Source organism: Acanthopagrus latus, chromosome 23, assembly GCF_904848185.1.
Source record: "Acanthopagrus latus isolate v.2019 chromosome 23, fAcaLat1.1, whole genome shotgun sequence".
Classification (NCBI taxonomy): Eukaryota; Metazoa; Chordata; class Actinopteri; order Spariformes; family Sparidae; genus Acanthopagrus; species Acanthopagrus latus.
Genome location: NC_051061.1, coordinates 4,414,177 through 4,428,699, shown reverse-complemented (window position 1 = coordinate 4,428,699; position 14,523 = coordinate 4,414,177).

The window sequence follows — 14,523 nt, the reverse complement described above, 5'->3', positions numbered from 1 at the left end:
CTTTTTCTCGCTCTCTTTCTCTGTCTCACCCACACACACACACACACACACACACACACACACACACGCTGAGCAAAGGCTTGGTGTTGTCTTTCCTGTGAAGCAATTTGCCAAGCCCGTGTTACTATTTGTTGACACAAAGAAGAAATCATAATAAATTGAGTCTAAATGAACCACTCTTTTGTTGGCCTTCAACAATGACAGGGTTTTACTCAGAAAACTTGGCACCAAGAATTCCATTTGTCAGCATTTCCCCAGAACAAGGGATGAGGACAAAATCCAAATAAAAGAGAGCTGAGCCCCAAAATATCTCCATTTCCCGGTAATGACATCAGACTGTGGCTTTACTGCACAAAGTAAGAGAAAAAAGGACCAAAAAAAAAAAAGGCCCCGTTGGTAAGACGAGTCCCTGCAGGGCTGATGATAAATTACAGCTTTCCACAGAAATCACACAGAAATGAATAATCCAAAGGTAACTAATGTTATCCTTGGCGACATGGATATACATTTCACATAGATAACTTAAGCTTCCTCCCCTGACATGTACACTCTGCACATTTGTATGGCATTACGGATTCTTCAGTTTGTCGTTTCCAAAAAGGCCATCATGCTCACCACCAAGCAGAAAGCACTGTAGTCGTGCAATTTATTTATTTTTGTTTTTTTTACTGGAGCGTAAGTCATGCCTGTGATCACTCTCTGCTGGCTGCTATTTAAACACCCCCCCCCCCCTCCACTAATGTTAAACTTGGACTTAGCCCAATTCAGAACTGCCAGCGTAAGCGGTCTTACGATGGGGGGCTGGGGTGCTGGAGTTTGGGGCGGAGGGTCCTGGTGTGTGTGCGACGGGAGGGCAGAGGAGGATGGTGAGCCTTCAGTGGGGAGCAGCAGAGTATTTCACGGTAATGGATGTACCACATGGAGATCCAGTTAGTGATGCGTTTGGAGCGCGACAGGGGGTTTAGAGTGAGGCGCGGGGGCGTCTCTGTGCCCTGCTGCATTTTTCCACTGAGTTTTTTTTTTGTGTGTGGGGGGGGGGGGACACCACACAGAGGTGGTTGTGGCTTTCTGAAAGATTCATCCACCTGGGCGAATGGGCGGTGGAGAGAGACGAGCAGAGCGGAGCGGCGTAACCACCAGAGAGCTTTTATTTCTGCTCACTTTGCAGCAAAGAGTGCAGTAAAAACGGCGGGCTGGGAGTCCCTCTGCATATCCCGCCGCATAATGGCTGTAACGTTTTAACGAAATTATCTTCCGTCACAAATCTTTATATCTCGCGTTCATGTAAACACCTGAAGAGAAATGCATTCCTAGGAACATGCACACACACAAACACACACACACACACTGGGCTTACATAAAGATTTGGCATTTGTTCCCAGTCTGTAATGGCTCCAGATTCCCATGGTAGTAAACAACTGTGCCACTGTCTGCCTCTGATACATTAAGATTTTTTTTTTTCCTACAAATGATCAAATGGTCTTTGGGAATTGAACAGATTGTGGTTTGATAAAAAAAAAAAAAAAAAAAAAGGAAAAGAAGAAAAAAAAGCTGGATTTGACAGATTTGTAAACAACGAGAACATCTCAGAAATGTTTAGCTGTGATGGAGCTCGTGGTTTCTTCCTTCTCTTTGGGAGACGTCAGGCCTGTGCAGCCCGGCCCAGGGTCCTAATGAGATGATGAATGGGAGCATACGGGCTGATGGAGGCTCTCGATCCACCAGCGACTGCTAATTTTAAGGGGAGATTCATCAAACGCGGGCCTGCGCTCACATGCACCTTCATAAAACAGTGCCGGGGTCCAGTGAAGATGAATGGAGGTAATTACCAGCCCTACCTGCTCACAGCCATCCTCGCCTTCTCTGCGGCTTCCCGGGGTTCTGGGCCCTCGTAATCTGTCTGCACGATGAGCCGATGCTTTAATCAAACTCCTCTCTTTACTGATAGTTCTCAATTGAGTCTGAAGTGAGAGATTATTCCACATTATACTAATGCTTCAGTATTGTTGCTCTCATCTGACACAAAATGCCTGAGAGCCACGCTGAATGTCTCATTCTGCACGTTGGCACCAACCGATCTAATCACCAGGCTTTCTCCACTGATACAGTCGGACTACAAGTGCTACTGCTATCACTTGGTCAACAGAGCTATTATTGTTTGCACTTCCAGTTGGCATTGTCGGAAAATGTCATTGGTGTCTATGAAATCTCCTGCCAGAAGCACTGAATATGCTTTCCTGCTGCCAAAATATCAGAGTAGTGACCGCTGATGGAACAGTTAGGGGATAATATGACAGAAACTTTAACGGTGCTGGAGTTTCATTTCCTTGTTGGCACGAACCGAGCCACCTTTAGTGGTTCCCACCTCGGTGAGTAACAGAGACGTTTCCTCCACATTCATCGAAAAGCCGCAGGATCCACTAACAAAACCGACTATTCACAAAACCCTGCTCCCCCGACAGTGATGGGCCAGTCAGTCACAGGATGTATTTACCAACCGTGTGGAGGCAATCAAGGGTTTAAGCTACTGTTAACTTTGTCGGATTATGTTTGCCATGACGTTGGCCTCATCGTAAAGCCCTTCTTTCTTGTAACAGGACAAGTGGAAAATACAATGCAGAAAACACAAGCAAGCGACAGGGCTAAGTCAAGGCACAGTATGTCATTTCTGCCCCAAGGGATCAGAGCAAAACAAAAGACGTAAGTGGTGTGGCATCATGGGAGTTGCTGTCTTAATTGTTAAACAGCCACCACTGCTGATGGAAATCTCCCTGATGTGACTCGGGCAGAAATGTTCGCAGGTGAAGTGACGTTCCAAAGTTGTATTCACGTGACGTTTAGTCTAATCACCTTCGCCTTCTTTCCCTCACTCCTTTTAGCGACACGCAATCAAAAGAAACACACTGTTGCTTTGAACACAAGTATGGAATTCCCTGAGTTTGAATATTGTTGGAAACATTTAGGATGACGGAAGTGCGCATGAGTGCACGGCGCAACAAAAATACAGACCACTTGTCAGGTCATTTTTAGACAATTTGATGCAGAAATTTTACACAACACAACAAACTGGGTATTCTTAGAAAATAAAAAAGCAGTTGTATCTCACCTTTCTTTATGACGCATATACTGCGAGAAGTAAAGCTGTAATACAAGGACATAGTGATTTATTTCAGCATCTTCCATGTGGAGCATCCACTTGTGATGCCACTGAATTTTTGCCTGAGAAATGCAGCTTTAGCCTCAGCCACTCAATACAATAATATCTACAGTATTAATTATAGTTTCAAACATACAATATGTAACGTCTGCCACTAGGGGGCTCTCTATCAAAACAAAACAAAAGATGGTTGCTAGTGCGGAGGAAAGAGAGCGGCTGGACCGTCTGCAGAATAAACACCTGGAGTCACCTCAGGTTCTGCCCTCATCTGGAAACTTATCTCGACGGGAGGAGCGCTCCGAGACTCCCTCCACATTTTTGAGATTATGAAGTGGATTTATCTTCACCCCTGTTAGCAACCTGCTGCTGCGGCGATCTGGGAATGAACTTTACTTCATGAACAGTATTACAGTGAAAAGTGTCTGGTGAGCAGGCTATACTGAATTCACTGAGAGACGTCCCGAATTCAACCACTCGGACTCGCTGACGTTAGCTTACGGCTAGTGCACGGTAAAGTAAACCGGCTGTTTGAGGCAGATAAAAGCAAAAAAAGTGTTAAAATTGCATCTGATGTGACTAATGTTCACCAATAAGGTAACACTTTACAGTTTTATTTTATTCACTTTAAATGTAGTCTCATTCACCCACTTCCCCATCCTGGAAGTAGCAACGACCCGATGAAATGCACCGTTAAACTCTCGAGTAAACCTACTGACTTCTACTTTGCTGGAAATGTTTGGAAAAATGTAAGTACACAAATATATAAGAAAAGTCCATTTGTTTTTAGTCACTTTAATGCAGCATATATTCTTTTAAAAGAACCAGCTCAAAACTGCAATTAAACACAACGGTTTGTACCCTTGGAGCTAGGCTAAGCTTAATTAGCTCGCAAGCTTTAGTTGATCAAATCTGCCAAGGGTTTTTTTCATATCTGCTGGCAAAACACAAGGTTCGAGGGAAAAATTACTAAAATGACTAAATCTGCCGCAGTCATCATTGCAAACTGCTCACTGTAATGTGCCGCGGAGCGATGAAAAGCTTCCTGTCCGTGATGCCCTGATGTGAGAAAGCTGGGTAACTGAAGGAAAACGTGCACATGGCGTTGTAGCTGTACAGAGTGTGACCGCGGGGTGCTGAGTCACTGCACGCGCACAGACTCATTCAGATCGATATTCACACTGATACATGCACACTGCTGTACGCCCCTCATTTTGGGAAAATGTTGGGATGGGGGACTCTGCGTTACAGAGGGGGAATGAAGGAGGGAGGGATGGGGGGGATGGGGGGGGGAGGTTGCATGTGGCACCAGCCTGGCGCAGACATCGTTCCCGTCGCTCCCTTAGCTACGCCGGCGCCATCTGTCATCCGCGTGAACATCTGCAAACCCAAGGTGCCCTTGTCACCCAGTGTTAGAGCGGTATGTTTGGCTTTTCCATTAAGGAAACCTGGAGTGATTCACCAGAACCAAACCCATTAGGCGGGATGGTGTTGTGGTGAATCAGCTGGGTTGCGGAGGCCCATTAAATAGTAGGATTCCTCCTCAGGCAACGCCGGCCGCCTGTCTGCCGTGTCTGGCTAGCATGACATCTCATCTCACTAGCCGACTGACGATTTGGCCTGAGCCTGCCGTCTCTTTACGAGCCGCGGCTCCATGGATGCGGGCAGCAGGGGGGTTAGCAGCACCTCCTAAAACCAAGCGTAATAAAAACCATCAGTTAATTAAAAAAAAAAAAAAGTTTGTGTGTGCAGTCTGTGTTTTTGTGGCAGGGAAGATGTTTACTTCATTTTTTAGACATAAATAATATATATATGATGATAACTATTCTCAGTACTTCTTGAAAAGACACGTCGTGGTGTTTTAGAGATTTTAGAGTTTTCCAGGTTTCCTACTGAAGCAACCAAAGACTTCAGGGCACAGATCATCCTGTTAGCCTGGAGCTACAGTGTGTGATTTAACTGTAGTTGACACTGGAAGGCCGTTTGTCATCTCCTTGCAGTTTACATGCTTCAGTCCTGTGTCGTTGCCTCGCTGTGACCTACACGCCTGCTGTCTGCCAGGCGCTCTCAAGTTGGTGTGCACTGTTGTTCAGCACTCTTGGATGTAAGTTACCGTCACCCTACAAGTTAACGCAAAAGCCATGAATGCGGTGCGGCATCGTGATATTAGCCGACTTTCTCCCCCCAACTTTGACTGATTTCCAGCGGCCCCCGCTCGGCTCCTCCAGGTTTCTTCCTCCGTCTCTCCCGTTCTACCGCAAAAGCAGATGGCTTCACCCCATCCTCATTTTGAGTTTACCTCCTTTCTGAGCACTCGTTGGGGGTTATGACCAAAATTGAAATCATAATCACGGTCCCTCTCAATCGAAATTTGTAGCCGCAATTTGGCATCACCCAGAGAAAGAGGAAAAAAAGCAAACGGACAAAAAGCAGATTGAGAGTAGACTAATATGCCGCCTCACAGTTGATTCTAGCGGAGATATTTTCAGACACAGAGAGCCGGCGGCAGATGGATTGCCGTGCTAAGACTGGACAGTGTATTATTCACCGCTGCAGCTCTCGAGAGAGTGTTGCTGTTTATTGCATATGGTGCTGAGCTGGATTACGGCAACAAGATCACAACAATATGCTCATTGTCCACCACGCAGGGATATAATCTCAAGGATTACTCTCTGATGAAACTGGCCGGGGCCTCTCTGGATGATACAGACTGATAGCGGAGATTTTACGCAAGCCTTGTCTGCGAGCATCCTGTTTTTTTTTTGTTGTTGTTGTTTGTATTCTTTTCTTTTTTTTTTTTCTTTTTTTTTAGATTCTCTGATCTTTCAGACTCCAGAGTTTTATTTCAATTGTTCCCCCGTCTTTGTTGCCTGCACATAAAGCTGGACGCAGCAGTGGGCAAGGCTTTGCTTCCCACAGCTGCCTCTCCAAAAGAAATGGGCAAACACACGCGAACAGCAAGCTCGCCGCCATCTGCTGCAGTGAATGAGCGAGGATGCTGCTGTCAAGTTAGTTGTGAATTCGAAACAGCAGCTGAGAGGACACACTGTGCCCTGACCACACAGAGTGGCACCGCCGCTGCCCGGCTGCCTGGCTGCCTGGCACAACAGGCTCCATCTGACACACAGATGATTTCTCACACACACACACACACACACACACACACACACACACACACACACGATGAGGAATCGTAGGCCAAAATCATGGGACGGGATTTAAATGTAGTGTGAGACTGAAAACCTTTTTTAAAAAAAAAAAAAAAAAAAAAAAATTGAATAGTAAAGGTTCATCTATCATTAAAATTCAATAATTTTCTGCTCACACTTGTGCCGATGAAAATGCGAGTGAAGCTTCATCGTCCACAGCACGTTTCTGGAGCTTCACAACAGGACTCGTCCTGCTGAGCGACCGAAGCAGACGAGGCCTTGTTTTACAGCAAAAGAAAGAAACGAAAAAATGGCTCCACACAGCCTCATCCGCATGCTAACGCTACTCGCCACAGTCCAGCCAGACCTGTCGCCATTCGCAGTACTATAGAGAAAGGTCTGGCTGCATCAATTATCTCTCTGCTATAGGGAATAAAATGCTCCGCCTTGTGTATATTTATTTAAGACCAATCAATTAAGCGGGGATAAGCCCAGGATGCAGTGAGGGTGCCCCTGCAAGTCAGTGTCGGGGTGAGTCAGCGTCGGGAGGTGAGCCCTGGCTTTACATGGCCTTAATTTGCTTAAGAAAAAGTCATAAACTGCTATCTTGTGTAAGTTCTTAGCGTGGGCTGCCAGATGACGGCGGTAATCGTTGTTGTTTCCTGCATTTTGAAAACAGACAGCAGAGGGGAAGAGCCTGAAACAGGCGCCCAGTGGCAGGCTGATATCGTCAGTCTACGTCTGCTGATTTAGACCTCGCTAATGTTTTTAGCTTAGCAGCTACAGTGAAGATTTCTGAAAAAAAAAAAAAAAAGATTGTAAATTCTTCTGGTCCTCCAAGTCTTTTGGAGACTTGCAGGCCGAGCTGCACGGAGCCATGTAATGTCTTTTTATAACTGTCCCTACTTGAGTTGTTTAGGGAAATGCTGCGACGCTGTTTTCCTGTGAAGCTCCAGAAATGTTTTGTTGACTTTTCCAGTCTTCCCACTGGCACGAGAGCGAGAAGATGAGTATTGAATTATTATACTTTTGGGTGAACCGTTCCTTTAACCCCCCCCCCCCCTCTCCCCACGGTTTGTATAGGAAAATAAGAGAATCCTCGTGAGAATGAGCGATGAAATCAGTAACATTTACTTTACACAGCATAGAATTCTTCCTGCGGGGCTGCATGACTATATAAGGCCTGAGAACTTAGATCTAAGTCTCCCGTTGCTTCTTTTTTTCTTCTTTCTTTCGGCGAATGGAAAAACTGACCTACGCTCTTTGTGAGCAGGTTATATGTTTTGGAAGGCTTTGCAAGTGTTCTCTGAGAAAATGTGCGTTTAAATAACAGAAGAAAAGGGGAATAGGTATCAAGCGGGCATAGACACTAAGCATACAAAATAGAACCCAAACAAACACCCTGGGAGCCCGACATTCAGCACGGGCCAAGAAGTGCCCGGCGGAGAGGGCTGCCTTTGAAAAGAGCACCTGCACGCTATAAGAGTCTCCACAACAAAACGTCTAGCCTCAACAACTCTTTCACAGCCCTGACAGTCGCTGGTTTTCTTGTGAGTGAGTTTGTATGCGGGGGGGGGGGGCAGAATCTCCATCCAGCCCTACTTGATGTTCGCTTATTTGCAATTTGTCACCTGGCTTGTTTACTTTTCTTTCCGCCCATTTAGAGCTCACCTTTGTCCTGACGGGCTCATTAGCGGCGGCCTCGTTCCAGGAAGGGAGAAAAACCCACCAGGTTAAAGCTCCGCATTTCTGAACCGAGCGACACGGCTCAGGCGCCGCGCTTTAAATGAGGCTTGGCCCCATTTCTCCCGGGGAAGCTGCGCAGAGAGGAGCCAACAATGTGTTTTCACTTTTATGTATTTTCATAAGTCATCTAGTTGGCCATTAGAGTCGATATTATTCACGAGAAATTGCATCTATTCCAAAAGAGAAACATGCCTGTGCTAAAATTAAATTCCCTCCTTCTGGGGTGGACTGTTGCATGTAAAAGCTTGAGCAATACGCTCGCAATGTGTTTCATGCAGGAGCAGGTTTGTGTCCACATAGACTGACCTCAAATACAGTGCAGGGGAAAAGGAACTGACTTCATGGGTGGATGGATGGACTATTAGACTGGGGGCCTCTGCACAGTCATATAAAAGCCCCCACCTCATACAGTCCTGTCGTCTCATCTGTTTTTATGAATTTTATGATAATCTTTATTAGTTCCTGAGCACGTAGATTGAGAGAAATTAAAAAGGAAAAAAAAAAAGTCAAATTGCCTGACTGTGTCCACAGACCGGGCCAGTGAATCTGTTTCTGATACTCCTCCAATTACACAGAGATGTCGGATTTTCAGAATTTATTTCAAGTCTCCAAATCACCATGGTAGCTAATTTTCCCAGTGAAATTGGTTTGTCCTTTGTATGGTGTATTGTTTTTTTCCCCATTTTTACAAATGAGGAGGAATAGTAGACTAATACTGAGGGGCAAATAAAAAAAAGAAGATATATATTTAACGGAAAAATTTAAAGTAATGTGTTCACAAAAGAGAGGGGTGAGTCGTCGAACTCATTAAAGCGGATTAAACCGCAGAAGACAAAAATAAAAAAAAGATGTGGTCAAGGAGAGATCCCCAAACATCCACAACAATTTTCTGTGTCCCAGAGCTGAAGAGTGAGCAGCTGTAGCCATTTGAATGATAAAAAGCACCTTGTTTAAACACCAGGAATGTGCTGATTTCCGATGTAGCGAGTATTTTGGCTGCGACCACGACCCCGTCCCCCATTAATACTTCTAGACGGCCGTACAAAAAGCTTTTATTTTTTCATCATCTCAGAATGACCAAAGATGCCCGAGAACAAAAGAAAAGAAAAGAAAAGAAAAAACAGAGCAGAGATTGAAAACCGTCAGAGTGCGGTGAGACGACAGTCACGTAAAGCAGGACACATGAGCACAATGGTGGTGCAAGTAGATTTTACTCAGTTTGGAACAGTGGAGCCTATTGAATAATCATTTACAGTGCAAAATAAATAAAAAATTGCGCTTTGGTTTCATTCTTTTGTTCATCAGTATCAGCCTCCTTCACAGAGCTTCTAAAACTGAGCACAGATAAATGCAAATAGTACAGGGGACAGCTCAAAATATCAGAAAACCATCATTCTTGAAGGGTGCGATGTGGGTTTTATTCCTTTAAAGCAGCGCTGTTCTGTTGCCAAACACCGACACTGATTGCGCACTGCTCGACTGCACAGTGAAGAAAATGTGTTACAAACTAAACTCAGCTACTCAATATGAAAAGATTCAGACAGATTTTAAGAGTGATAAGGACTTTGACCGATCTTTGACTTTCAGGCATCAGGTTTGGGGACCTGAGGCTCCTGGGCCTGTGCTCCGTAGGTGCACAAAGTAAGGGACTGTGGGAAAGTCATCGTGGAGGTGAGAGGACCCTAAATCTATCATTTCATTTTCTTAAAAATCAAGGCACTCCCAAATGTTAATATTATAAAAATGACCATAGATTTTTCTGGGGGGGGAAAAAGAGCTGCTAAATAAACTGTAAATTCAGTAGCTGAACGAGGGTAAATAAAACTATGCTATTTCATGATTACATGCCATTCAGCATGTGCATGATATTTTATTTTACAATTTTACTTCCCTCCGTCCCTAATCCATCCATGTGTGTGTACACGCACAGTTGCACCCAATATTTTCCAAACATGTCATACGTGAAGTTAATGAATTTCCCCTTTGATTTGATTCCTCCACGTTTTTTAATTTCTTCCAGGTACCTGGCACATGACTGGGAGGGTGTCAGGCTGATTTGATTGGTGGACGAGGGGAAGAGAGAGAGAGAGAGAGAGAGATGGATGAATCAGGATTGTAGAGAGAGAGAGAGAGAGGGGGATCGGCTGAGAGCAGACAGACAGGGAGGTAAAACTGAAAGCAGATGGCAGAGCTGGCACCTGTCTTACACTAAAATCTGTTTGGAGCCGTTTTCCACATGTCTTTAAAAAAAAAAGAAAAAAAAAAAAGAGCCAATTCTGCATATTATGCCAAAAAAAGACACTCTCAGGTTTTAACCCTTTGTGACCATGCCCTCCCTTAGCTTTTCACTCATAATGGGATGCCCCTCCCCGCCCCCGAACAGGAGGAGATACAAAAACCCTCTCAAATCCTTCCACTCTGTCTCACCCGGGCCTTGTAAGCAAACAGAGGGGGCATTCAGAACAGGAGAGAGTCTCATTTAAAGCGTTAATCTGTGGGCCACATGCTGCACAACAGCAGAGGACCCAACGAGCACCACAGTAACAGACCTGACAACACACACGCGCACACACACACACACACACACACACACACACACACATGCGCACACACAGACACACTCGGCGCAGCCAGGCTTGCCCAGGATAAACATGGCATGTATTTGGCAAGTGAGGGTGTCTGTTCCAGGTGGCTGCGTGTATAAGTTGATATATCAGTTTGAACCCTCTTAGGTCGCTCTTCACAGAACCATACTGGTACTTTTACATGTTTGAGCCCATTAACTGAGAATCACTCACACGCAAACGTCAGTGCCAAAAGACTTTTGCAGAACATACCAAGGTTTCTGATTAAAAAAAAAAAAATGAATAAATAAAAAATGTGTTGATCAGTCCTTCCAGACCGAAAATCCACTTGCAAAGACTCCAAACACGCACTTTGCGTTATTTTGTTTCCGTCAAAGTTGTGTTATTGTAACTCTGCCGTAACGCAGACTGTAGTGAAAACCCTGCAGCTGCGTAATATCATAATAAAGTAACTCTGACTTTAAATATTCGCAGCTGATTCAGCTATATCGAGGCAATTTGGATTGCTGCAAAGTTGAGGATTTTCCAACCGTATGAAAGAATAAAAAACAGTTGTGGCAATACAGAATAAAAAAAAACACGTAGAAGTCCAACAGAAAACTACAAAAAATCCACACACGTTGGTGTATAGGACTACAACACTATCACTTTTGGTGGTTGCATGTAATGCTTGTAGCTTTATTGCTCATATGTAATGTGTCATTTTAGAGATATTACAGTCAAACACAGTGTAGTTTGTTTTGCTGTATGGTGTTTTTCTGTCTGATAGATTTTCCAGTTTTGGGTCTTTATGTTGTAGATCAGTTCATGACAAACTAAAAACCTCTCGTGTCTTTGCTCAAGGAGAGATGGAAGGAATGTTTGGAACAAATTTCTGTTACAAGGCTGCTGAGAATATCTTAACTTAAAGATAATCTACAAGTGAGTCCTGGTACATGTTTTGATGAAGGATGTATATTCATCAGTTTCTGCTGAATGATCAGGTCACTGTGAGTTTACGGGATTGGTTCATAATTATAGGAAGACTCATTCCATAATAAAAACACTAACTGGGGTCACTTTATACATCAGAATTATATGCCACCAGCACAGGTAAGATGAATTCAGGTGTATCTATGTGATCAAAAGGAAAAACAGCACATGTTCCCGCACAAATATAAAGCATTCCACTTCAGGCATTTAAGCATTTAAAATGTTATTTGATCAAACTGGATGCAAATATCTAAATGCTCCTGGTTGAGTGAGGCGTAGTGTGGCACTCCTGCTCGATTTTCTGGTGCCCCCAAAACAAAAATAACAACTAGCTGGTACCAGTCGATGAATCCGAGCAAATGGACATCCAGATGTAATCACCTGTAAACAGTTTTCTGTCCTGATCAAATGCATCACTCTGCTACAAGTTACACCTGTGGTCCCTGGGCCGTAGACAGCATCTCTTTTAAGAACACGAGCTCGACATTACACAAACAATAACTAGACAAAATATGTGTAACAATACAAAAAAACATGGACATACACATGCCTTTTTCTTCTGTTTAAGAAAAAGAATTATTAATGAAACATGATATAATAAGACAACACAACACACAACAGATAGGTAAACAGAGTCGTATAAAACATGCAGTATAATAACTGTGACAGTTAACATGTGGACATGAGTAAGACTACCCTACAACCGCAAGCCAAGTCTGGGTGAGTTACAGTATGCGGAGACAGTACGCATGTGTTGGTACAACATGGGTTCATTTAGTCTGTGGCAGGGTGTATGTGCGTGTGAAATATTGTGTAGCTGGGTTCCAGCTAATGTGTTGGCACACAAATCAATATATGAAGTAACTGTGAATAAACATCCACTGAGCGTCACATAAATTCATATTGATGCGATGAATTCTTACTGGTGAGCAACAAGATGTCGACAAAAACATCCTGCACTCCTCATATGTTACGTCTGTGGCTCTCCAACAGGAGGGCATAGAGCCACTGCAGGGGAGGGTGAGGACGACCGGAGAAAGGATAAAATATGGAGCGAAACTTGAGCTGAGAGTAATATGATTTATGTGGCGAAAATTTGTTTTGCTGATGCTATCGTGCCTACGTTTGTTTCCCATAAGTCCAACGTTTTTATTAGAAAAAGTTGAAACCGTAACCCTAACCTCAGCAGCTGCATTAAAGTTCCATTGTGCAGGATTTAGTGGCATCTAGCCAACTGAATACTCCTCATCTCACCTTTCCTTATAATGGCCAATAAAAACACACAAAAAAAGGTCTTCTAAAAGGAAACAAAAGGTAACAAAAACACAATGATTCTTAGGTTCAGGTGATTATACACTTGTAAAACATAACTAAAAATTACACACTGGTCCTTTAAGTCATCATGACGCATTAAATCATGACTTAAGCATGTGTTTTAAAGAGTCAAGAGGGCTTACTAAATACCTTTAAAAAAATAAATTAAAAAAAAAAACACCCTGGTCAGAGGGGCCTCAGCCTTAGTGCTGCTGTTCTCCAAACTTACCAGCAGAGTGCGCCAGAGGACCCGCGCCTCGCCTCAGACCGTCTCCTCTTTATTCCACACTTGGTCTGCAGCTCACAGCCCTCCACACAGCCCGGGCCTTCACTCCGACACAAAGGTTGCAGTGAGCCAGAGAGCGTACACCTGTCAAAGGTTGTTGTCACCCACGCCTTTCAACTCCCACCGAAACTTTTATCAACTGAAAATAGCCCCTTTCCTTCCCTCCTCTCGCTTTTCTCCTTCTTCTTCTTCTTCTTCTTCTTTTTTTCTTTTCTTTTTTTAACTTTTCCTTCCAAGGGAACCACAAATTGTGTCCAGATTTTCACACATAGTAACTTAGTGTTTTGGGCTATTTGGAACTGAAACAATTAGAAACAAACCTGTATTATACCCGCTCTCCGCTAATGGATCTGACGAGAGAAGACAAGAAAATAAAGCGTTTCTGTTTTTCCCCCCTCAGGTTATTTTAGATTGCGGGCTCATTTTTCTAATTGCGGTGGCCATTCTTTGAGCATGCGGTGCATGTTTCTCGGTGATTTTCAGGCTTCGGTGAAAGGCTGCACACACCGCTGCACAAGAAATACACGTCCAGATCACCGCTGATTTGCTAACCTTTGACAACACGTTGCGTTTGTGTTTGAGGATGATAAATCATGATCTGAGAAACAATTACTTTCCCTTTCTTTCCTTTTTTTTTTTTTTTTTTTTTTTTAAAATTCTTTGCAATATGCTGACGGACTTTCAGGTGTGTGTGTGTGTGCGTGTGTGTGGTTAGAGAAGAGATCAGATTGAGAAGACGGAGGAGAGTTCATGTAGATGTAGCATGGCAGGCTGGCACTGCCCCCCCTGCAAGATTTGAGCCTCTTGCCGGTGCTGGTGGTGCCCAGAGGTTGTTGCCATGCAACTCAATGTGGCACACACACACACAGACACACACACGTACACACTCATGCACACACACACACACACACACACACACACACACACACACACACACACACACACACACACACACAGGCACCAACAATGGTCTGCTTTATGAGGTGCCCACTGATGCCATGGTAACCTCCTCGTTCTGGGCAAGACGGGCAGAGCGGTGTGCCAAAAAAATGCCATGCTTCCCCTTTTTTTTTTCTCCCCCCCCTTTCTCAAACCACGTTGCCCAGAAACCTTTTGAAACTTAATAAGTGAAAGCAGTGGGCAGACAAATTACGAGGAGTTTGTGTGTGCTCGAGGGAGAACGAGCGAGGGGGGAGGAGGGTCAACTTTGGAGGTTTTTTTTGGTGCGTCCTGTCTCTCTGGAAGCGTAAATTTATACTTTCGTGGAAAAATGACGCTGGGTGATCAGAAACACACAGGCGGTCTGCTCCCTCTCAG